Below are 23,363 nucleotides of genomic sequence, written 5' to 3' on the forward strand. Positions count from 1 at the left end.
TCTTTCCCTTTCCCGACCATTCTTTCTTTCCCCACCTTTAATTTCTTTACACTGTTTTCCTTCTTGCGCTTCTCACTTTCGTTTTTCCTCCTGATTTTGTGAGCTGTCTTTCATCTTTCCTTACCCTTTCCTCTCGCCTCGTTTTCCTTCTTTTCTTCACGTTCTCTCTCCTCGTTCACATTTCTCCTTTCTTCTTTGGCTGCTTTGCATTTACTCCCCATGTACACCATCCTCCTTTCTCTTCTCCCTCTTATTCATCCTTTTCCTTTCTCGCCACTTCCCTCTTTTCACTTCCCTCCTCCCTCCTTCCTTGTCTGTCCCCTTGCCCCTCTTCTCTTTCTCCGTATTTTCTTCCCTCACACTTCGTTTCCCTCTCACAAACCCGTCTTCACCTTTCCCCTCTTTTATGCTCTCACCTTCCTTTCTTCCCACACCTCCTTTTTCACCTCTCCCTCTCCTCTTTCCCCTTCCCCCTCTGTACTCGTCTCCCATCTTTGCATCTCCCTCTCCCACCTTTCTTCCTCCTCCCCATCTCTTCCCATCTCCCTTCCTCTCTTCCCCGTCCCCTCTCCATCCCTCCTCCTCCTCCTCCTCCTCCTGCGCCTCCAGCACCTGACTCCGCTGGTTAAACCCAAATCAAATTATGTCTGGCGTTCCAACTTTTCCCCTTCTTTTCTCTCACTTTCCACCTGTCCCCATTTTTCTCCCTCTCGTGCTAAGATGCTGGGAGATTAGCTTTATTCTCTCTCTCTCTCTCTCTCTCTCTCTCTCTCAAGACCTTTTCACTACCAGCCCCTCTAAGGTATTTTATTCTGGTTAACGAAGGATTAAACAAGATCAGAGAGAGAGAGAGAAATATAACCTTTACTCTCTTCCTTGAAAAAAATCCATTACATAGTCCCAGGAAGCTACTTATAAGGCTGGAGTCCGCAGTCTCGCAATCTTAGTAGTCTCTTGAAACTCCCTTTTTTTTTTTTTTTTTTTTTTTTACCTTTTTTTCCCATTTGGCTCATTAATATTCGTTAGTATAATATCAGTACAGTCCGTGTCCGTATACAAAGACAAATAATATACAAGGTACTGGCAAGAGAGGTATACTCATTAAAGGGAAATGGGAATGGTAATAGGCAAAATAAAAGGAATTGGAAAGAGTAATATGTAAAGAGAAAAGGAAGGAGTAATATGCAAAATAAAGAGAAGTGGAATGAGTAATGTGGAAAAGAAAGAGAACAGGAAATAGCAATATGTAGAATAAAGTGGTGGAAAGAGTAACCGGCAAAATATATACATATTTTTTTTTAGGGGCAAAAAGAACGGGCCAAAGAATGGAAGTCGGCGAGATTGTTTCTTCCGAGAAAAAACGAAAAAGAGAGCCATATTAAAATATATTGCCGATATATTGCGTTTAAAAGACTGGAGGTCATAGGCGGAAGGAAATACAAACAGACGAAGACAGCTGCAGCGTTGACCTGTTGCATACATGAATGGCTGGAAGTATCGGTTAACTCTTGCATTAGAGAGTTGGACGGAAGAACTGTATGTACTAAAGAAACTGGAAAAAGCAATATGCAGATTAATCGCGAAGGAGGAGGTGCTGGGGATCCTCTTAACGAACGAGAACAGGAGTCTTGGTGAGCTTAAGCCCTGTCATATATCCCTGGCGTGGAAGTAAATAACTGATAACTGCTGCACGTGAATGGAATAATGAGGTAAATTAAAGCCTAATAGGGAAGTACTGGGGTGTCCTTGGTAAAAACCCTGTCCCTGTCCTCTACGCTAACTCCTTCACACCGAGGACTCAGTTATTTCTATTCCTTCTGCCGCCACATGATTGCATTAGTAGTGAATCATAACAGAGAAGAGTTTAATGAAGGCAGTCTCTCAACCCAGCACTACGTAAAGTCTATCGAGAGCTGAATGGTGGCTTTTGTAAATGGCAATAAATGAATAAATAAAAATAAGTGAGAAGATATAATCGGATTGAATTAGTTAAAGTCTCCTTGAATATAAATGTTAACGATTCGTATACCAGACTGTTGGCTAAAAATATAAACACCATGAGGAGGAGAATTAATTACTATATAAGTTAGTAAATAAAAATATAATAATTGCTTTGAAGAAAATTTATTTCTATTAAAAGTATTTCTATCGACACACAGGAAGGGTCAGAGAGGTAACATAAGTAAAAAATAACTTCTGCATTAGGCTGTTTTCAAAGTCTGCAGCGTATCGTTTAAATATTATATACTACGTGTGAGTTGAAGGACCGGTTGACTGTTTGTGTTGTGGTAGTAAAACGCTAAATTTATGCATATTTCTGTGTGTGTGTGTGTGTGTGTGTGTGTGTGTGTGTGTGTGTGTGTGTGTGTGTGTGTGTGTGTGTGTTTTCCTTGATTCACTTCACATTAACATATGCTTACGTTTATTCCTGGCCTACTCAGGGCTTATTCCTTTATTATATTCCTCACTCGGTGCTCCTGACAATTTCTCTCCTTCTGTCTCTGTCTTAGTCTGTGTGTGTGTGTGTGTGTGTGTGTGTGTGTGTGTGTGTGTGTGTGTCTGTCTGTCTGTCTGTCTCTCTGTCTCTCTCTCTCTCTCTCTATCTAACATATATAATACACAGACACACACACACACACACACACACACACACACACACAAATGAAGTGGCGATATTTCTGCTTGCTATCCCTACCACCAGACGATTATATTCAGGTAAGGGAAAGCGTCTTAGAGTAAAGGAGGTTGGAAAGAATGCTCATAAACCCCTTCAGCATAAGGACATCTTCTTATATTCTTACCAGGGTCAGATAATTGTGTTCAGCGTGGGAAATACCCCTCGTGACGAATGGGTTATTACATTTACTGGAGAAGAGTAAAGTAGGAAAATTAAGCGGTGTGGTGTAACAGGTGCACACGAGAGAGATAAAGATAAATGTGTAGGAGCAATATAATGGTGAGGAGTGGGCCTGTGAGAGTCTGATATGGGGAGTACTGGAGAGTGTGGTGGTAAGAAGGGAGTGGGAGTGTGGCGGGGAGGCAGAGAAAGACTGAGTGTGGTTAGGAGTACAAAGGGTTATGAAGGAAATAACAGATCTGATGGTTCTCACGAGGTTGCTTGTTACAGAGAAGAATATGACTATGATATCTGCTTCCTTCAGTTTAAGAGAAGGATAGTAAGGAAAGAATGGAGAGAGGAGGAGAGTGGTGGTGACTAAGGAAGAGATGGAGTGTAGTGGGGAGGCAGGAAGGGAGAGTGTGGTGGTGTCGGGGTGAGGGAGGGGCGGAAGTAAATGAGAGTAAGGTAATGTGGGAAGGAGGAAGGGAAGGACAGTGTAACGGTGAGGGAGGAAGCGTGTGATAGGGTGAGTTGGTGGGAAGCTGGGAGGAGAGAGAGTGTGATGTGGAGGGAAGGAGGGTGTGAAGGTGAAGGAAGAAGATATTTTGTGTGTGTGTGTGTGTGTGTGTGTGTGTGTGTGTGTGTGTGTGTGTGTGTGTGTGTGTGTGTGTGTGTGTGAGAGAGAGAGAGAGAGAGAGAGAGAGGGGGGGGCGGGGTGGAAATGTGGTGATAGAAAAGAAGAATGTGGACTGATAGTGAGCCAGTGATGGGAGTAAGGAGGACAGTGGATAGAGACTGAGGAGACATGTGAGTGAAGGGAAAATGAAGGTGTGGTGTACGATAGTAGAGGGTATAGTGTACTGTAGTGATGGGTGTATGGTAGGATAGGGGACGTGATTTGAAGGGTAGGGGTTGAAGTGACGGTCAGAGGATAAGGAGAGTGACGGCTAAGGAAGTGAGAGAAGTGAGGGATAGGTGTGATGGTAAGGGTGTTGGAAGGTAGTAGGGATGGGGGTTGAGAAAGCATTTGCAGGTTAGGAAAGTGGGGGAGAGGTAGGAGGGGGGTCACAGTAGCTAGGGTGTAAGGGAAGGGTTAGCGAGAAGTAAGGGAGGTAGGAGAAGAAATGAGGGAAGTTAGGGATCACTCGATAATTGGGTCGTCTCGGTGGCTCGGTCGGTTTAGTACTGACCTCACGTTACGGGGACGCTCGCAATGGGTTGGAGCTCCACTGACTGCCACTGGGTGTGTCGGGTGGGTAGTCACAAGCTAATGCCCGTCTGTAATAATCAAAGGCCCAAACCTACGCCATGCCACTATACGCTATCACAGTCTTGGACAGAGAGCAGTAAGGGAGTTAGGGAGCAATACGAAGGATGTGGGAGCAAGAATGTGGGAGGGAGGTGGACGGGGAGTCAGAATAGTGAATGAGTAGGAGCAGCTAGAGAGAAGTGAGGAGGTAAGAGAACAGTTAGGGTGCTACGGGTAGCGGGGAATGAGAGGGGACTGTCAGAGAATAGCAACAGGGGTGAGAGGTCAGGAAGGAAGGGTGGGGGTGTGGAGAGGTAGGGGGTTAAGAGAAACGGGGGAGTGAAGGTGGTTTGTAAAAAAAAATAATAATAAGATTTTCTGCGCCTCCAGATTATCTACACTGCGCCTGCAGTCTTCCACTATTTTCATTTTCATCTTCTCTGTCTTCTTTCATTAATCTCTTCCTTTCCTAGAAAACTCGCTGTTAAAGAAAAAAAAAAAAACGTAAGGCTAGTAAGGGTGAGAGTAGGGGTCAGAGAGCGGCAGCAGGGGTGAAAGGTGAGAACGGAAGGTGGGGGTGGGGTGAGGCGAGGAGGTAGGGAAGGGACGAGAGGATAGTGAGGGGAGAAAGGATAGAGGTGGATAGGAGAAAGGGAGAGAGGTTATTTAGACTGAACTGAGAAGGAGGGATGTTATATGGAGAAAGGAATATAAGTTATATAAGGGGGACTGATAGGAAATTAGATTTTATGGAAAAAGTGGAGTGGGAAGGAGGTTGTATAGAGGGAGTACAGGGACAGGTTATGTAGTGGGGTATAAGAGGGAGAGATGGTATGGGGAGGGAAGTGAGAGAATACCAACAGAAGTGAGAGAACAGGAAGGAGGGAAGGATGTGATGGAAGGCAGGGAAGCAGGGAGTACAAAGGCGTACAAAGGAAAACAAACAGCAACAGACCTTTTGGTCCTTTCGCGGTTGCTTGTTACAGAGAAGACTGTCACTATGATATCAAATTCTACAAATTAAAGTTAAGGATAGTAAAGCAAGAAGGCTCCCTTCTGCAGAAGGGAAGAGGTAAGAGGCGAGAGAGAGGATATGTGGAGGGGTTAGCGTGGGAGAAATAATATGGGGGAGGGGAGGAATCAGAGAACAGCAAGAGGTGAGAGGTCAGGAGAGAAGGCAAGGGTTGGGGTGAGGCAGGGAGGTAGGGAAGGGGCAAGAGGATAATGAGGGAGTGGGGTTGAGTGGGAGAGAAGGTAGACGTGTGGAGGTGGGTGAGAAGTCAGGAAGGAAGGAAGGAAGGAAGGAAGGAAAGAAGGTAGGGGTAGGGTAGGAAGGTGGGGGTGGTGGGGTGAGGTAGGGAGGGTCATGCGCTAGCTCACCCTCGCATGACACACTACCTCACCCCCACCAAAAATAGCCTGACTTACCTGACGTGCACACCACCACTGCAGGGCCACCGCCGGAATGAGGTTATGTGGACCGTGATAATGACTAGTGGGGTGGTGTCGAGTTGGAATGGGTGGGGGAATGGGGTTATGTGGAATGGGTGACGGAGTGGGGTTATTTAAAATGGGAGTGAGTGACGGGATGGGATTATGTGGAGAGGGTGAAGAAACAGAATTATGTGGAGAGGGAGGGTTGTCGAAGGTGGGTTATTTGGAAACGGGATGGGTGACGGAATAGGGTTATTTAGCGGGAATGAGGTTAGGTGGAAAAGGATGGGTGACGGAATAGGATCATATAGAGGGACTGGGGTTATGTGGAGAGAGAATGGGGTTATCAGGAGAGAATGGGTGAAAGGCTGGAGAAATGGGATTATATAACCCTTGAAACAGTGGGAGAGGGGTTATGTGGAGTGGGAATGGATCAAGGAATGGAAAAATACAGAGTGGGCATGGGTAAAGGAATGGGAATATACGGAGTGGGAGTGGATAAAGGGATGGGGGATTATGAAAGAAAGGGTTGTTTAAAGAGGAAGTGAGTTATGTGGAAGTATGGGGATTATGTGGGGCGTGATGGAGTAGAAATAGGAAACTGTGCCGAGGAAATGGGATTATCTAAAAGGGAAATGGGACGTACGTGGAAAGAGAGTGAGTATGTAATGTATAATGGGGTAAGAAATTGGAAAGCGAATGGGTTTATGTGAAGAGGGAATGAGGTTGTGACAAGTGGAAATGGGTTATCTGATGTTATGACAAATGGAAATGGGTTATCTGAGAAAGGAATGGGGTTATGATGAGGGTGGGGTTATGTGAAGAGAGAATGGGATTAGCGAGGAAATGTGGCGGTACGGTATGGAGAGAGAATGTGGTTATGTGGAGAGGGGTCGAATGAGGGCAAGGTTAGGTGGGAAGGAATGAAGCGTGAAACGTTGTGGGAATTTTGTGGAGAGAGAGAGAGAGAGAGAGAGAGAGAGAGAATGGCGTCGCTGGAGAAGGAATGAGGATATGTAGAGAGAAGCAGGGAGGTAAGAAGGGGCGGTAGGACAGGGTAGGTGAGAGGTGGGTTTGTGTTTAGAAGGATGGGACAAGTTAGGAATAGGTTTGAAACAGCAGACCAGGAAGGGAGGCGGTAGAATGGGGCAGGGCTTCGGACTGCATTCTGGATGGGTTTGGATATCTCGTAAGACCTCTTCTTCTGCGATTTTTTCCGCACATTACACCTCAGTAACCTCTTGTATGTAACTGATACAAATTTGTCTCGTAATGCCACTCTTTCTGCGATTTTTTCCGCACATTGCACCTCAGTAACCTCTTGTATGTTACTGATTCAACTTTGTCTGAGTTAGCACGATAGAGGATATAATTAACATACAAAAGAATGTTATGGTGTAATATGGAAAGTAAATCGCTTAGGAAGAGGTGCTACGGAGCCTTCTATGACACCCAGAATACATCAGTTGGACAACAAATGAGTCAGGAATGGAATATTGGTGGTTAAAGGATCCGACTAACACAGAATGAGACAGAAATTGAACTGAACTGAACTGGAGTGGTGAAGGAATGGAACGGAAATGGGGCAAAATAGGTTTTGAATGGGGTAGGAATTTGACCAGGGAAAGGTATGGGTAAAATTAAACCAGGAATGGACGGAGTTTGTTTTGAATGGGCCACGAATGGGCAAAAAATGGGTTAGGAATGGGTTTTGAATGGGGCAGGAATGGATTTTTAATGGACTAGGAGTAAGTTTTGCATGGATCTAAAATGGGTTTTGAAGAGGGGAAGACTCGACGTTGAATGAGACAGGAATGGGTTTTATATAAGATAGCAATGGGTTTTAAATGAGACAGGAATGGGCTTGAAATGAGGCAGGAATGGGCTTTGAACGTAACAGGAATGGATTTTAAATGAGGCGGGAATGGGCTCAAACGTAACAGAAATGGGCATTAAAAGAGACAAGAATGGGTTTTAAGTGAGGTAGGAATGGGCTTTAAATGAGGTAGGAATGGGCTTTAAATGAGGCAGGAATGGGCTGTAAACGTAACAGGAATGGCCTTTAAACTTAGGAGGAGTGTACTTCAGATGTGGTGGGATTGGCCTTTAGATGTGGCAGGAATGGGCTTTTAAGTGTGGCAAGAATGGTCTTTAGGAGTACCAGGAATGAGCCGTAAATGTGTCAAGAATATTCTTTAAAAGTGGCAGGAATGAGCTTTAAATATGGCAGGAATGGGCTTTAAATGAAGCAGGGATGGGCTTTGAATGTGGCAGGGGTGGGCTTTGAATAGGGCAGGGGTGGGCTTTGAATAGGGCAGGGGTGGGCTTTGAATAGGGCAGGGGTGGGCTTTGAATAAGGCAGGGTTGTGCTGTATATGGGGCAAGAACCGGCTTTAAATGTAGCAGGAATGGAGTATAAACGGAGTATGAATGGGGGGGGGGGAAGTGGCACAAGTTGCGTGGAAGGATATCGTGTGGTAGTGTGGAATGGCCCGGGTTGATGAGGCGGCCGCAGGAGAGTCACTGCAGGAAATAGGAGCAGTACAGGTGGCAGTGTGGTAAAGTAGCGGTAGGGTGGGCAGGAGTGAGGTGACAGGAATAGGGTAGGAAGCAGGAACAGGGTAGGCAGGAATGGGTTAAATTGGGAGTCGGGTAGGCTGTAATGGGTCGAGTTAGGAGTCGGGCATGCAGGAACTAGACGAAGTAGGAAGGAGGAGATGTTGGAATGGAGTGAAACAGAAATAGGGTTGAAGTAAGCTTGAGAGTAGGACCATAGGAATGATAGATATAGGAGGAGCAAGCATGAAGTGAAGTAGTAACGGTGAGAACAGGACGAGAAGAATAAAGAATATCTTGAAATGGATAGGGCAAGCGGGTATGGGATGAAGTAGGAATAGGGTCAGCAGGATATGTGTGAAAAAAGATTGCTAGAAAGCGGTTAAGCAAAACTGGAATGAAGGAGAAAGTAATAAAGCAAATGATGGAATAATTAAGACTAGTGAAGCAGGAGGAAGGTGAAATGGGGATGCGATAAACAGGCATGGCGGGACTAGAAAATATAAGTGTAGGTTAAAGGGAGGAGAGCAAGTACTAAAGTGCTAGATTCCGGAACATAAGGATTTTTTCTCCTTTCTAGCCTGTCATTCGAAAATCCTTAGTGAGTGACTGACGGACAGCCTGGTTTCTCTAGATACTACCGCACCTTTAAAGTCTCCGGTCACAACTTGCCACTTTTCATTATTAGAAAGTCGTTAGTGTGTGACTGACGGACAACCTGATTCCAAGAAATCTAAAAGGCAGGAATGAGGTGGAGTAGGAACAAGACAAGGAAAAAGGGGAGTGGGAATGGAAGGAGTAGGTGAAGTAGTAATGGAAGAAGTACTCACACAATAAGGTATTAAGTAAAATAGCACTACTAACAATAAAACGAACAAAAATGGGGTAAGGTAGGAAAACAGGAAAACGACTGGCAGGAATATGAGTGAAATCAGAACAAGGAATCAGAAATGGGATGAACTGGGAAGAGAGAAGGCTTAGAAGGGGGAAAAGAATGGGGTGAATGTGAACTAGGGAAGACATAAATGGGTTAGGCCTAATTTATTTGTGTATGCATCGGGATTGAGGTGTACGAGGAGTGAACAAAATGGGACTGGAGAAAAGGAAGGGGAAAATGGGAATGTGGTGCACTGAGGGTGAGACGGGGCAAGAATTGGGTTGGAGGAGGAATGGGGAACTGTAGGAGTACAGAAGAAGAAGAAAGAGGAGGAGTAAAACTGAAATGGGTAAAGGGAGAAATTGTATTAGATATGAATGAAATTGGTAAGAACTGTAATGGGTAGGAATGGGGGAGTAGAACTTGTAACAGAGACGTAGTAGGTTGGAATGGGGTGATAAACACTGATATTAGGGTAAGAATGGTAGCAGGTAGGAATGGGGTGAGTGGGAGTGATAACAGGAATTAGACTAATGTAATAAACATTAGGCAGAAATGGTAATAAATAGGAATGGGGTAGTTAAGAATGGTAATAGGTAGGAAATAATATTAAGATGGAATAGGACGGTAGGAATGGTAATATTTAATAATGAGGTGGATAGGAATGGTAATAGGAATGAGTTGGGTGGGTGGAAATGGTAATATGTAGGAACTGAGTGAGTAGGATTGGTATAAGGTAGGAATGGTATTAAGTGGAAATGGGTTGAGACAAACATGTGTTGGTGTAAATGGTAATATGTACAATTGGGGTGAGTCGGACTGGTAAAAGGCAGGAATGGAATGGGTGGGAATAAGATAAAACGGAACTGAAGTGACATACGAGCCTGATAAGACATGGGATGCAAGAATGAGTAAAGAAGGAAAAGGATGAAAACAGGAATAAGAAGAAAGTCATAGGGTGCTGTAGGGATTGCGTGGAAGATAGTGAAGGGAAAATGGGACCAAGTAGAAATGGGGTGATACTAAGAACTGAAATAGCTTAGATACTGTATGGCAAAAATGGGGTTCATTCGGAATGGAGTGATGTAGGAATTGAGTGAAACAGTAATACAGTAAAGAAGGAATGGGAATAAATAGGAATGGTGTGAGAGAGGGGCCAAGTGAAGGAAGATAGCATAGAGCAAGAATGGCAATATGTAGGACTGGGGTGATTAGGTGAAGGACGATATTATGGCCTAGGGCAAGAATAAGCGGGATTGGGGAAAAACAAGGATTAGTAGGTGAGGATAAACTACTGTAAATGAAAAATGGCATAAGTAGAAATGGGATGATGCAGGAATTGGATGCATCTGGACTGGGAGTAGCTGAATATAGGGTTGGAGTTAGGACAAGATAATGCAGAGTGGGATTAGAGTTAGAGCATAAGATACAGCAGAATGGGATTATAGTTAGAACATGGTAAAGCAGGAATAAAGAGTCAGCATGAATGGTTTAAAACAAGGATAAAGTGAAGCAATGAAAACAGAGCGATACCACGGATTAAATGACGGAGGAATATGGCAAATCAAAAATGGAGGTAAAATAAATAGGTAAAAACAGGTATTAGATAAAGCAATAGTAAAGCAGGAATAAGATTGGGTAGAAATAATGTGATATAGGAAAGAGATGGAGTAGTAAGTCAAGGAGGAATCGAAGAATAAATTGGAATAAGATGGTACAGGAAGGAGATGAAGCTTAATTATATAAAGCTGGACGAGAAAAAGCAGGAAGAGATTGATACAGGGGATAGATGAAGCGGTAATGTGGTAGGTAAGAGGAAAATGTTATAACACAGATATGTCTTGAAACGGGAAACGTCACGCAAAAACTGGGAGCGACAGAGAACTGCGAGAGACAGGAAAGAGGAAGCGGATATCAAGAAGTGGAGTTTGGGGTAAGGCGAGAAGAAAGAATATGATTTAACTAAACACACCACAACCTTCACACATCGCGGCAGCGAGAGAAGAGATAAACACAACACAAGAACACATACCTTCCTCTTCTTTTTGTAAAACTTTTCCTTTATAACACGAAGAGAAAGCGCGACACAGGGTAACAAACACCACTGGACACTACCCTCTCCTTTCTCGCACTAGGGTAGAATAAAAGTCTGGCTAATAATGTTTGTACTGTCGGCCCACCCGCAAGGTCTGGCCTCACACTTCTACGGTTCCACTGACAGATCCCCTAGGTCCTCTCTCCACCACTGCCTCCCTCACTCTGTCCTTCCTTCTGACATTTGGAATCCCGACAGACTAACCTTGTGTCGCCTTGCCCCCCTCCCTCTTCCCCCTCCCCTCACCTTACCTCCCACCGGTACCTACCTGCCCCATTCCCTCCTCCCCCCCTCTCCCCGTCCCATCTTACCTACCCTCCTCCTTCCCATCCTGCCTGCCTGCCGCATCCCCTCCTCCCTCCCTCCCCATCCCATCTTACCTCCCCTCCCCTCCCCCTTCCCATCCTACCTACCCACCCAATCCCCTCCTCCCCCTGTCCTCTCGTCCCATCTTACCTCCCCTCCTCCTTCCTATCTTACCTCCCCTCCCCTTCCAATCCTACCTACCTGCCCCATCTCCTCCCGCCTCTCCCCGTCCCATCTTACCTCCCATCTCCCTTTCCATCCTACCTACCTGCTCCATCCCCTCTCCCCGTCCCATCTTACCTCTCTTCCCCCTTCCCATCCTTCCTATCTACCCCATCCCCTCCTTCCTCCTCTTCCCGTCCTATCTTACCTCCCCTCTCCCTTCCCATCTCCTCCTACCTCCCCTCCCCTCCCCTCCCCTCCCCATCATTCTTCCCATCCCCTCCACCCTCCTATCCCACTTCCCATCCCCTTCTCACTCCCCTTACCTCCTTCCTCCCTCCATCCCCTTTTCTTACCTTACCCTCCTCTCCTCCCTCCCACCTACATCCCTCCCTATCCTCTCCAAACATCCTCCTCCTCCTCCTCCTCCTCCTCCACCCTATTATTATTATTATTATTATTATTATTATTATTATTATTTCATTATTATTACTACGGTATCATTCCGAAAGGACCAATAAGTCTGTTGCTGTTTGTTGTCCTTGTTTCGCCTACCGATACGTTATCACTTCTTTCCATCCGTCTCGTATTCACCGATGCTTCCTCTCGCCTCATTCTTTGTGGTTTTCCCCCAAGCTAACCATTCCATCCTCATTCTTTATCATCATCTCCTTCACTTAATGTCGCTATTCCTCATTAATATTCTGCTATCTCTTTTATTACTCATTGCCAATTGTGTTTTCTTTTTATCATCATCTCCCTCTTCCTCATTTCTTCACCTTCACCCACTTTGCCTCTCCCGTCATGCTGTTTCATCTCCACTGCCCTCTTCTCATTATCACTTCTTGTACTTGTTACATTCCTCATCACCACTTTCTTACTCCTTCTCCTTACTCCTTCTCCTCCTCCTTCTTGCACTTCTTACACCTCTCCTTCTTCTTACGCTTCTCCTCTTCCTTCCTACACCTTCTCCTTCTTACGCTTCTCCTCTTTCTTGCGCTTCTCTTCCTCCTTCCTACACTTCTCCTCCTTCTTACGCTTCTCCTCCTCCTTCTTATTTTCCTCTTCCTTCTTACACTTCTCCTCCTCCATCTAGTATTATTTACGCTTTTCCTTCTCATTTCACTTCTTACACTTGTCTTCACCACTTTCCTACTCATTCATACTCCGTCCACGCTTTCTTTCTAATTTCGTTCATTTATGCTCAGAACGAAAAGTGTACACATCTGGGCCGAAATTCATAAACAGATTGACGAACAGTTTCCTCACGTAAGTCAGTTTTGGATTGCAGGAAAAAGCAGGAGGCATAGCAAGAAACAGCACGACCTCTCCTTGTCTGTCCTGTTGTATTAAATTCGCGTAGCGAGGCGGCGTTAATCTTAAGTGTGTTTGTGAATGTCATGCCTGTTTCCTTGCTAACAATAGAGCCAGTACTGGACAGAGGCGGAATGAACCGGTATGTGTTGTTAAATACCCATGACTAGGCTCTCCTGTTGATAAGACTTAGCCGGTTTTATCATCAAAATTCGGTAATATCGTAAATACATTAGCAGATACACATGTTAATTGTGTATTTCAGTGGCACTTTCATTTTTCTTATGATTGGTGTACCGTACGAGTATTGCAGCTGTCATATGACATACATAATTTCCCACCTTAGAGGCCTTACTAGGAGCGAGCGAGCACAGCGAGCGAAGCGAACAAGTGTAGCGATGCGATGTTTACGTTCAGCTGAGACGAGCGGCCCGACACAACACGGTCCGACCGCGATGGTTTTCTTCTGTGTGAGCTAGAGAAGAGATTCTTTCAGCAGGCAGTAGATACATTCAACAAAATTTGTTTATAGCTATAATTTGCTCATGAGATCTAAGAAACCCCTTGGAATCCCAGCTTTCCAAAGGAATTTACCGAGGGCTTCAATTGATATGCTCCACTGTGAAATCGATTTATAAAAGATTTCCTGTTTAACACTATGTTTTCTTGCATGAATTCTAACAATAAATTATCGGACATTACGCTCGTGTGTGTGTGTGTGTGTGTGTGTGTGTGTGTGTGTGTGTGTGTGTGTGTGTGTGTGTGTGTGTGTGTGTGTGTGTGTGTGAGAGAGAGAGAGAGAGAGAGAGAGAGAGAGAGAAACATGAGAAAGTAAATATTTTAGCTCAGTTATTCTTGTTATTGTTCAACTACCTCACCAGAAATACTGAAAGTTTACACCAAGATGAAATTATGTGGATAGGCGTATGTAGAAACGCTCGCTTGCTCGTCACGGGCTGACAAAGCGCACTTTACTGGTGAGAGTTTGCAGTATTCCAGCGTTCGAACTCAGAATATTTTTGCGTCATGTGCCTTCTGATAAAATTTTTTAGAATGACTTGGGCGCTCCGCTGTTAACTCCTCTTTTCCAGCCCTGCTTATCCCACATGTATCGCTTCTAACCTCCTTACTTTTTTTTTTTCCCCCTCCTAAACCATAAGTAGATACGACTTCACACAAGAAAATATTCTACCCCATCCTCAAACCTTTTCCATCATCCATTTCTTCATTCATGAGTAACCATCCCAGCCAGCTCTCCTAATTTTTTCCTTCTTCCTCTGCTTCCCTCCATTTTATAATTAATTTCTTTCCATCCCCTCCAGCTTCCTTATCCCTTTCAGCTTCATTTTTTCTCCACTCCTTCATCCACCTCTTTACTATCCCAGGTAACATCCCTCCTTCCTTTCTTCCTCCGTCACTTATTCGTCAGTGATCAGTCCCTTCACCATCCCCTTGCCATCCATCGCTGACCATCCATCAAACATCCCCCTTTCTACATTCCTCCACAACATCGCTCCGTCTATTCCTTCATCACTGTTCTCTCCCTCCATCATTCTGTTCTTCCTTCCTGAGGCCGCTCCATCCCGCTATCCTTCACTGGCCATCCCCTTCAGCATCTCCCTCTCTTCCTCCCTCGTCAACGCGCCTTATCCCGTCATCCATCAGTACTCGTCCCGTCCAGCACCTTCGCCCCGTTTAGGTTATCCCCAGTCATTTCCAGATCATACTCTCCGTCTCAGATCTGTACCATTCCCTCTACTATACCGCACACACTAAGCCATTTTATAGTAGTAGTAGTAGTAGTAAAGGTAATAATAATAATAATAATAATAATAATATTATTATTATTATTATTATTATTATTATTATTATTATTATTATCATCATCATCATTATTATTATTATTATTATTATTATTACTATTACTATTGTTATCACTGATAGTAAAATTGATGATGATGATGATGATGATGATATAAAAGAAATATCAACTAGCAAGCATTCTTAGTATGACACTGTATCGGTGTAATAGTACTCAAAGTCCATAACTTTTTTGTATTTCCCTCTCTTCCCTAAACATCCAAATTTTACTCCAGAGAGAATCCCCCAAAACACACACACACACACACACACACACACACACACACACACACACACACACACACACACACACACACACACACACACACACACACACACACACACACACACACACACACACACACACACACACACTCTTGAGATACTGCTCGTCCTTAGGGAAAGGACTGTCAAGCCTATACCCTAAGTCTGACACATAAAAAAAAAAAAAAGGTTCTTTCTATCTTTTTATTTACACAACCTATCCCGTAAACATTCTTCTACCTTCCACTTCACTGCCTCCCTGGCCCTCCCTTTCAGTATATTTGTCTTGTTACTCTCTTCCTCTGACTTCTAGGCGATTTTATTCAGTTTAGAAAAGGCCTTGTACCATGTTAGTACGTTGACGTCTTAGTATATTATCGTCATCTCTATATGATTTTATTAAACTTAGGAAATATATCTGGTAATGAAGGAGTTAACCACTTCAGTACTGTGACTTATTTACTGTAATTTGTTCATACTGCTTCCTTATTCACCCTAGGAAGTTCACATGTAGTGAAAAACTTAATGAAGACTGAAAAGTCTCTCATGACCTGAATAAAATTGCTTAGAAATATTATGAATAAAACGCGAAAGCCGTCGGCTTGATGGAGTGAAGTTAAACCACGGTGCTCAGTCACCACCACAAATATTCCAGACCATCACCTGGGGCATCCATCATCATCAAATTTCCCACACATTACAGCCGTCTTCCCGTCGTCCACCACCACCACACCCTCTCACGCCACACCCTCTCGTAGCCACCCCACCACACAAGGATAACCTGCAACTTAAACGCCCTCCTGCACGCATACCTGACCCTCGGAATAATTTACATCCATACCAGACTACAACTTTGAAGGACCTTGAAAACATGCAAGAACCTTGAGAATGATTGACGTCCTTCCTCGCCTCATGCAGCTTAATGGGCTTTGCTGGCATACTAGACTCCAAGTAATAATTTACGTCCTTCCTCAACTGTAGGATCACGAAAGGATAACTATTAACATACTGGTACTCGACTACACATAGCAGAACCCTTTGAATAGTTTACATTCTCTCTCAACCGCAGGATCATATACCAGTCTGGAAGGTGATGGTATACTCACACACACACACACACACACACACACACACACACACACACACACACACACACACACACACACACACACACACACACACACACACACACACACACACAGACCAGAACCCAAAAAATAGTTTGCACCTGATTGTTGCTGTTATTCCAGATGACGCGGGGTTCAGGTGTATTTTTCTCCCGACGCCTTCGTTCCACTCCATTCCCTGGAGTTTTACAGGGACAGCCCGAATGGTGACAGGCTTTATCAACGGCTTTACCACGATTACATTAAAGAAATATATATTCTTACAATCTCGCGACGGTTTTATTTGGCTTCAAAGAGATAGTCTTTATTAACTCCTGCACTTTTGTGAGTCACTCTACAGCTAAATAATATCACGTGGTGAAGCAAGAATAAAACATACAAGGCGTCATCGTAGGCAAGAGGTGAACGCGGGACACATATAAGATTCAAGCCAACAATCAGAGGAATCTGGGAAACTGGTATGGCGTGGTTTCATGGTTGACAGGTAGGGAGGAAGATACAGGCAGGGAGAAAAGTTTACCTGCTGTTCCTTTTCGCTTACCTCACACACTTTGGGCATGTTCGTTATATTCCTCCCTGACGCATCATAGCAGAGAAACACACCAGGCCTCTCCCAGCGTTGGAATATTTGCCAGTAGAGGAAAGTGAGTAGTAGTAGAGGTGAATTATTATGGGGTCTTTTGGCCGTGACTGTAGGTGTAGGTATGGCTGGTGGTGCGGGTGTGGATGGGGAAGTGTGAGTTTCCAGTGAATGGGATTAGAGGAACCGGGGACACGTGTGCTAGGGCTAACCCACGCCATTTCCGGGAGTAGCCAGATTACATTGGATTTTAATTAGTTCCCTCTCTACAGGGACATTTTTTCTTTCTTTCTTTCTTTTTTCGTATTCTTGCCTCCATCACTTCATCAGATGACTTTACACGGATTAGGAGGGATTTTGTGTAGTGAGATGCATGATACTTTTCATAGTAGTGGGTTTAGAAGCAGTCCCAGTGAACCTCTGCTGTACCATAACGCGCTTTAACGTTACTGCTACCATAAGAATGTTTTATCCAGCTCCTAAGGGACGTCTCATAGTGAAGGAGTAAAAGGTTTCGAAGACTCACGTGTGCAAGGACGAATTCAACGTCATTTCCGGGGATGGAGGGATGTTACGTCGGAATTTTATTTAACTCATTTACATCCACGTTTGTTCTCTTGCCCAAGAATCCTCTTTCGTACACGCCTGTTCCACTGATGAGTTTCGACGTAAGTGTTTTTTGTGACAGGAATTTTGAACAGGTCATCTTTGGTGTCGATATTCCTACCTTACGCAACGGGCGTGTGAAGGCGAGTGTCTGGGAGGTTGTGGTGTTGTAAGAGGCAGGGAGGCGAGCTCACTGGACGAGGAAGTTGTCAGGTCGGGAAATTCAGTCTAACATATGCTCAGCACTCTAGTGTGGGGGAATCATTCATAAACGAACTTCGCGCCTTCACGACAAGGACGTCTTTAGTAGTTACCTCCAAACGATTTTGTTTAGCTTTGGAGAGATTATATTTTTAATTTTTTCGGATTATTCTCTTCATTTTTTCACCCTTTGCGTGTTATTTTTTTTACTTATTAAGATTATTTTTTTCTCTCTATAATTCACTCTGGTGTAGATGTGAAGTGTGTTGTACCGGAGCGAGTTGGAAGTTTAACCAAGCAAGAAATCTATGAAACGTAACCTGATCCTGAACATTATAATTCAGCCTGATTACCTAGAAGCAGCACCTGTCATTTGGAGAATATCGATAAGGGCGGTGGCTGGGGTAAGATACAGGCTGCAAGAACGTAGGAAAAGAAACAGGAAAAACAGGGGACTTTTGTGATTGGTACAGCTTTTCTTGCTTAACCACTTCAGTTTGAGGATCTCTCTCTCTCTCTCTCTCTCTCTCTCTCTCTCTCTCTCGGCAAATATAGCCTTCATTAACCCCTTCACCTTGAGAGATCTTACCTAACCTGCATAAAATCGTCTTGAGGTAGCAAAATGAAAGCGGAAATGCGTCATTGGTATGAAGGGGCTGGTGACGTCAGCATCCTGTTCCAATGGCTCGAGACAGCAGGTAAACAGACAGGAAGACGGAAGTGCATGACAGGAGATAGGCTGTTCATTGATTCTTGTTTTTTCGGCGAGTTTCTGGGCCGGATGTGCGGCGGCCTGATCAGGAAGAAGACTGGGAAGAAGGAGTGTGTGTGTGTGTGTGTGTGTGTGTGTGTGTGTGTGTGTGTGTGTGTGTGTGTGTGTGTGTGTGTGTGTGTGTGTGTGTGTGTGAGAGAGAGAGAGAGAGAGAGAGAGAGAGAGAACAGGATATGAAGACCGGAAGAAGGAAAACGCAGCTTATCTGTCACGCGATGACACCTATAGTTTCGATCTTTCTTGTTGATGTCAAATTTTGCCTTCTTTGTCGGAGACCTTTGGCAGTGAAGGGGGCGAGGAAGAGGTGGGTAAAGAATGAAGGGAAGAGAGAGAAATGGGAAAAATAGTATGGGGAAAATGGAGAGGTGAGGAATGGGAGATTTTGAGTGAAGAAAAGTTGGTTAAATGGAAGGGAGAGGGATACGAGAAAATAGTGGAAGAAGGAGAATAAGAAGGGGGAGAAAAGAAGTTAGGGAGTAGAAGGGTAATAAGGAAATAATAACAATAATAATAATAATGATGATAATGACAATAATAATAACTAGAATGGCACTCAATAGAGCGCATACCTCTGCCAAGGCCCAACATGCAGTTCCTTTTAATTCAGTCAAGTCTGATCCAATATGGGAGGAGACTACCCCCCTATAAAAGCATATTTAAATCCGCTAGATCCGGAATTTTATATGGATCGGCGCCAAACTGTACACATTCGTAGATACCAACATCCTAAATATGCCTGATTTTTTTCATCAAGATCCATGCAATATTCACTGAAAAATTTACGGAAATGTCGAAACATGCCTATCTCGCAATGTTAAAGAAAGTGAAAAAAAAAAAAAAATCCTGGATCTGTACCTTTATACGGATCAGCACCAAAATTTAATGGAGTAGATTCTGGGCCAAGGCCCATTCTTCTACCAAGTTTCCTGGAAATCCGTCCTGGGGTTTTTGTGTAATCTAGCTCACAAACCAGCCAACAAACAAACAAACGGACAGGGGTGAAAACATAACCTCCTTGGCGGAGATAATAATGCTAATGAAGCTGTTTATTATTATTATTAGTAGTAGTAGTAGTAGTAGTAGCAGTAGTAGTAATAGTAGTATTTTTGTTATTATTATTATTATTATTATTATTATTATTATTATTATTATTTTCATTATTGCAGCGGTTTCAATTTTGTTTCTCAAGAGCGAGAGTTCTAAAAGATTCACCGCCACTCAACACCTGGAAGTAACATAGCTATCGATTAATAAGGAGAACTGCGTCAGAACAGCTACACTTGCTGAACCAAGGAAGAGAGATGAGGAAAAATAACACGCAAAATCCAAGGAAGTGCTGAAAGGGCAAGAACAAGAGGAAGAACAGGGAAAAGGACAGAATGAAGGACGCTGTGAAGGGTAGAAGGAAGATCAAGTGAGGTTAAGCGAAAGGTTAGGAAGGACAAATAAAAGAAGTACAGACAAAGGGGGCTGAGGATAGGCGGGGGAATGTGAGGAAGGGCAAGTGAGAGACTAGAAGAAGAAGAAGGAGAGAAGTAGGTGTAGGGACAGATAGGATAAAGAGTATGATGAATAAAAAGTACAAGGGAGAGTGTGTGGAAGAGAAGGTGGAGAGACTACAAGAGGAAACAGGAGAGAAATGGGAATAAGAGATAGGGTGTAAGAGTGTGGAGAGAGAGAGAGAGAGAGAGAGAGAGAGAGAGAGAGAGAGAGAAAATGTGTGCGGGGGGGGGGGAGGGGATGGGCAGGTTGAAAGACTAGATGAGGAAGCAGGAGAGAAATGAAAATTGGAGGAGGAAGTAGGATAAAGAGTTACGAGGAGGTGGGGAAGGAGGAAGAAAAAAGATAGAGATGGACGACGAATGGGAGGAGGGGCAGGCAGAGACATTAGAAGAGGCAGGAGGGAAGTGGGAGGAGGAGGAGGAGGAGGAGGAATAGATAATGAGTGCGATAAGGAGGAGAGATAAACAATTGATGAATGTGAGAAAGGGCAGGTGGAGAGACTAGACGAGGAGGGAGAGACATGGGAATAAGAGGAGCAGATAGAACAAGAGTGCGAGGAGGAAGAGAAATGAAAAGTAGGAGAAAGAATGTGAGGGGGAAGAGAAATGAAAAGTAGGAGAAAGAATGTGAGGGGGAAGAGAGATAAAGATGAGGAGAAAGAATGTGAGGAAGGGACTTGGAGAAGTGGATGAAGGAGAGAAACAGGTATAGATTGAAATGGGATAAAAATAAGGAAGATGAGTAGAAGAAGTAAGGTAAAAATTAGGAGGATAGACAATAAACAGAGGCAGAGAGAAGAGTAGGAGTAGGCAAGAGAGCAAAGAGTAGAAAGAGTGATGAGATGAAGAGTAGGAGGGACAGAGATGGGGATAGAAGGAGGAAGAAATATGATAAAGAGCAGGAGGAGAAGGGATTGGATAATAAAAGGAGAGATGGGAGGGAAGACGGAGAGGCTGGGAGATGAAGGACAGAAATGGGAATAAGAGTGGGGATGAGATAAAGAGTAGACGAGGGAAAGAGCAGGAGGAGGAGGAGGAGGAGGAGGAGGAGGTGAAATAGAGTAGGAGAACGAGACACAAGATTGAGTAGGTTAATGCGACATGATATTGTGTAGAATGACCAGGCACAAGAAGAGCAGGAGGAAGAGATACAAAATAACATGGGGTAGGAGGAGGAGACACAAGATAAAGAAGAGGAGGAAGGAGGAGAAATAAGGGAAACTGAGGATAGAAAGTACGAGGAAAGAGGTAGGACTAAGAGGAGGAAAGATGGATAATGAGTTTTAGGAGGAGAGATAAGCTAATGCGCAAGAGGCGAGAAATAGAGTAGGAGGAGTACGAAGGATATAATGAGAGCAGGAGGAGATATATTGTACGATAAAGTGTAGGAGGAGGAGGAGGAGGGACATGATCAAGAGTAGGAAGAAGAGAAATAGCATAAACTGAGGAGGCAGAGGAGAGGTGTGATAAAGAGTAGAAGAAGGAAAGGATAAAGAGGAGGAGAAGAGTAGGAGGAGAGTAGATAAGATAAAATTAGGAGGAGAGAGAGGGGATAAAGATTAAGAGGAGAGGAGATTGCATATAGATTAGGAGAAGGAGGGAAAGAATATAGATTAAGAGGGGGAGAGGTAGAATAAAACTATGAGGAAGAGGATATACCAGAATGCGAAGTAAATGGAACAGTGAAAATATGAAGTGAAGGCTAGCCAAAAAGATAAATACATCGGAGTTGGTGTTCCAAGAAGATAGTTTGGTAAAGACCTTCGTGAGTGAGTCAATTATCAAACACAGGGAGGTGGTCCACACACGATCATCACTCACCTCACCAGCCACACCTCTACCCCCCCCCGCGATATATATATATATATATATATATATATATATATATATATATATATATATATATATATATATATTTTCTATCCACGCTCCAGTAATTCACAGATCTGTCTACATAACATCTGCACAACATTTGTACACATCTCACCAACCACACCACCGTCCATACCAAGTCAATAATTCTGCTCACACCTCTTCCCAGACTTCTGTACAATACCGTACATATCCACATCTCTGTCAACACCCCATTATTCCATACACGTCCAAATCTCACTCATCCGCACGTTCGCCCACACCACACCTTTCCATACTTTTTTTTTTTTTCTCATTTCATTATGTTTTATCACCACAGCCATCTGCACCTCTCTTCGTATCATATATTCGCACCGCATTTTATACATCTCGAACCATACCAGACCAACCCACACAGCAAATACCACAACAACCCCATCACAACCATCATATCAGAACTCCTGTACTCACACTAACATCTTCTCAGTCCCCACAGAGGCATTCAGATCCTAGTAGTAGACTACTTCGGAAGTAGCCCCCCCCCCCCACACACACACACTCCATAACCCACAATATGCTGTTACTGCCCACATCACAACTCGCACTGACGCACTCAAATCCTAGTCAACAATGCAGCCACCCATATTAATACCTACACCACAACTCGCACCATCATATTTATAAAATGATCATGGAAAAATCATGTTACTTCTCTTGCAGAATCTGCCTCCAAGAGAGTAAGTGTGCTAAGCCGACCCCGTGGCTTCTTTACCCTTCCAAAATTCTTGACTTTATGCAAGGGTTTTATTTGCCTCTGTGTACGGTACAACTCTCATGTAGGGGGCTCCCGTCTGATTGCAAACTCTCACCCTTTTTCTGTCCATCTTTCTAATGCAGGAGATAACCGATACTCCCAGCCCTTCATGTATGCAACAGATCAACTCTGGAACTGTCCTCCTCTGTATTTCTGCCTATGACCTCCAAGGAATGGAGTCCAGGCATCTCGAAACAAACGGATATTGAATTTGGTCCTCTTTATTTAATTTTTCTTTGAAGGAACAATCGTGCGGGCTTCTAGCCTTTGGTTCCTTCTACCTTGCATAAAAGAAAAAAAAAATATTGCCACCACTGGCATCAAAGCATGGACCACATGTCATAATAACGCACTGCCACCACGAACATCACGACCTACACCAACACAGACCACATCACAGCGCTCACCAGCACACCCACATCGGAGTACCCACTGTCATCGTCCAGTATCATGACCTATACCAATACAGTACTACTCACACCGTTCGTACCCAGGGCATCATTGCTCACTAAGGCTGTCTGCCGCGCGGGTACCACCACCACCACCACCACCACTGATATGCATATTATCAACTACAACTTGGTAATTGCGTGAAAATATGACATTATAACTTCCGACCTACACCACAGCTACTTGCACATTCTCGAAACACATAGCAGTTATTTTCACCACGAGCACTTGCACCACCACACATCACAATAATATCGACAAAATTTTACATATCATGAAATTTACTTGCACTGTCAAAGCCCACTACCTGCAGTGTATATACTAACACCTTATTTTTAACTACGACAAAACTAGTAACAGCACGTCAAGTAGGTACATTTATCACCGTCACTGCACACATCACATCACCACCACCACTAACCACATCACCGCTTCATATATGACTTTTAAAACAACTGTGCACACTGCAGCTGCACTGTTTCATTTCCATTGTGAAAAACACAC

At 44.0% G+C, this 23,363-nt stretch overlaps 1 protein-coding gene across 1 annotated transcript in view; it reads right to left on the reverse strand.

Moving 5' to 3' along the window:
• LOC145392458 (uncharacterized) overlaps nucleotides 1-23,363 on the reverse strand; it is a 164,378-nt gene that overhangs the window by 132,048 nt on the left and 8,967 nt on the right. The gene's annotated exons all lie outside the window — the stretch shown is intronic.

The sequence above is a fragment of the Coenobita brevimanus genome, chromosome 22, assembly GCF_032717465.1.
Source record: "Coenobita brevimanus isolate Jiangsu-jjx chromosome 22, ASM3271746v2, whole genome shotgun sequence".
Classification (NCBI taxonomy): Eukaryota; Metazoa; Arthropoda; class Malacostraca; order Decapoda; family Coenobitidae; genus Coenobita; species Coenobita brevimanus.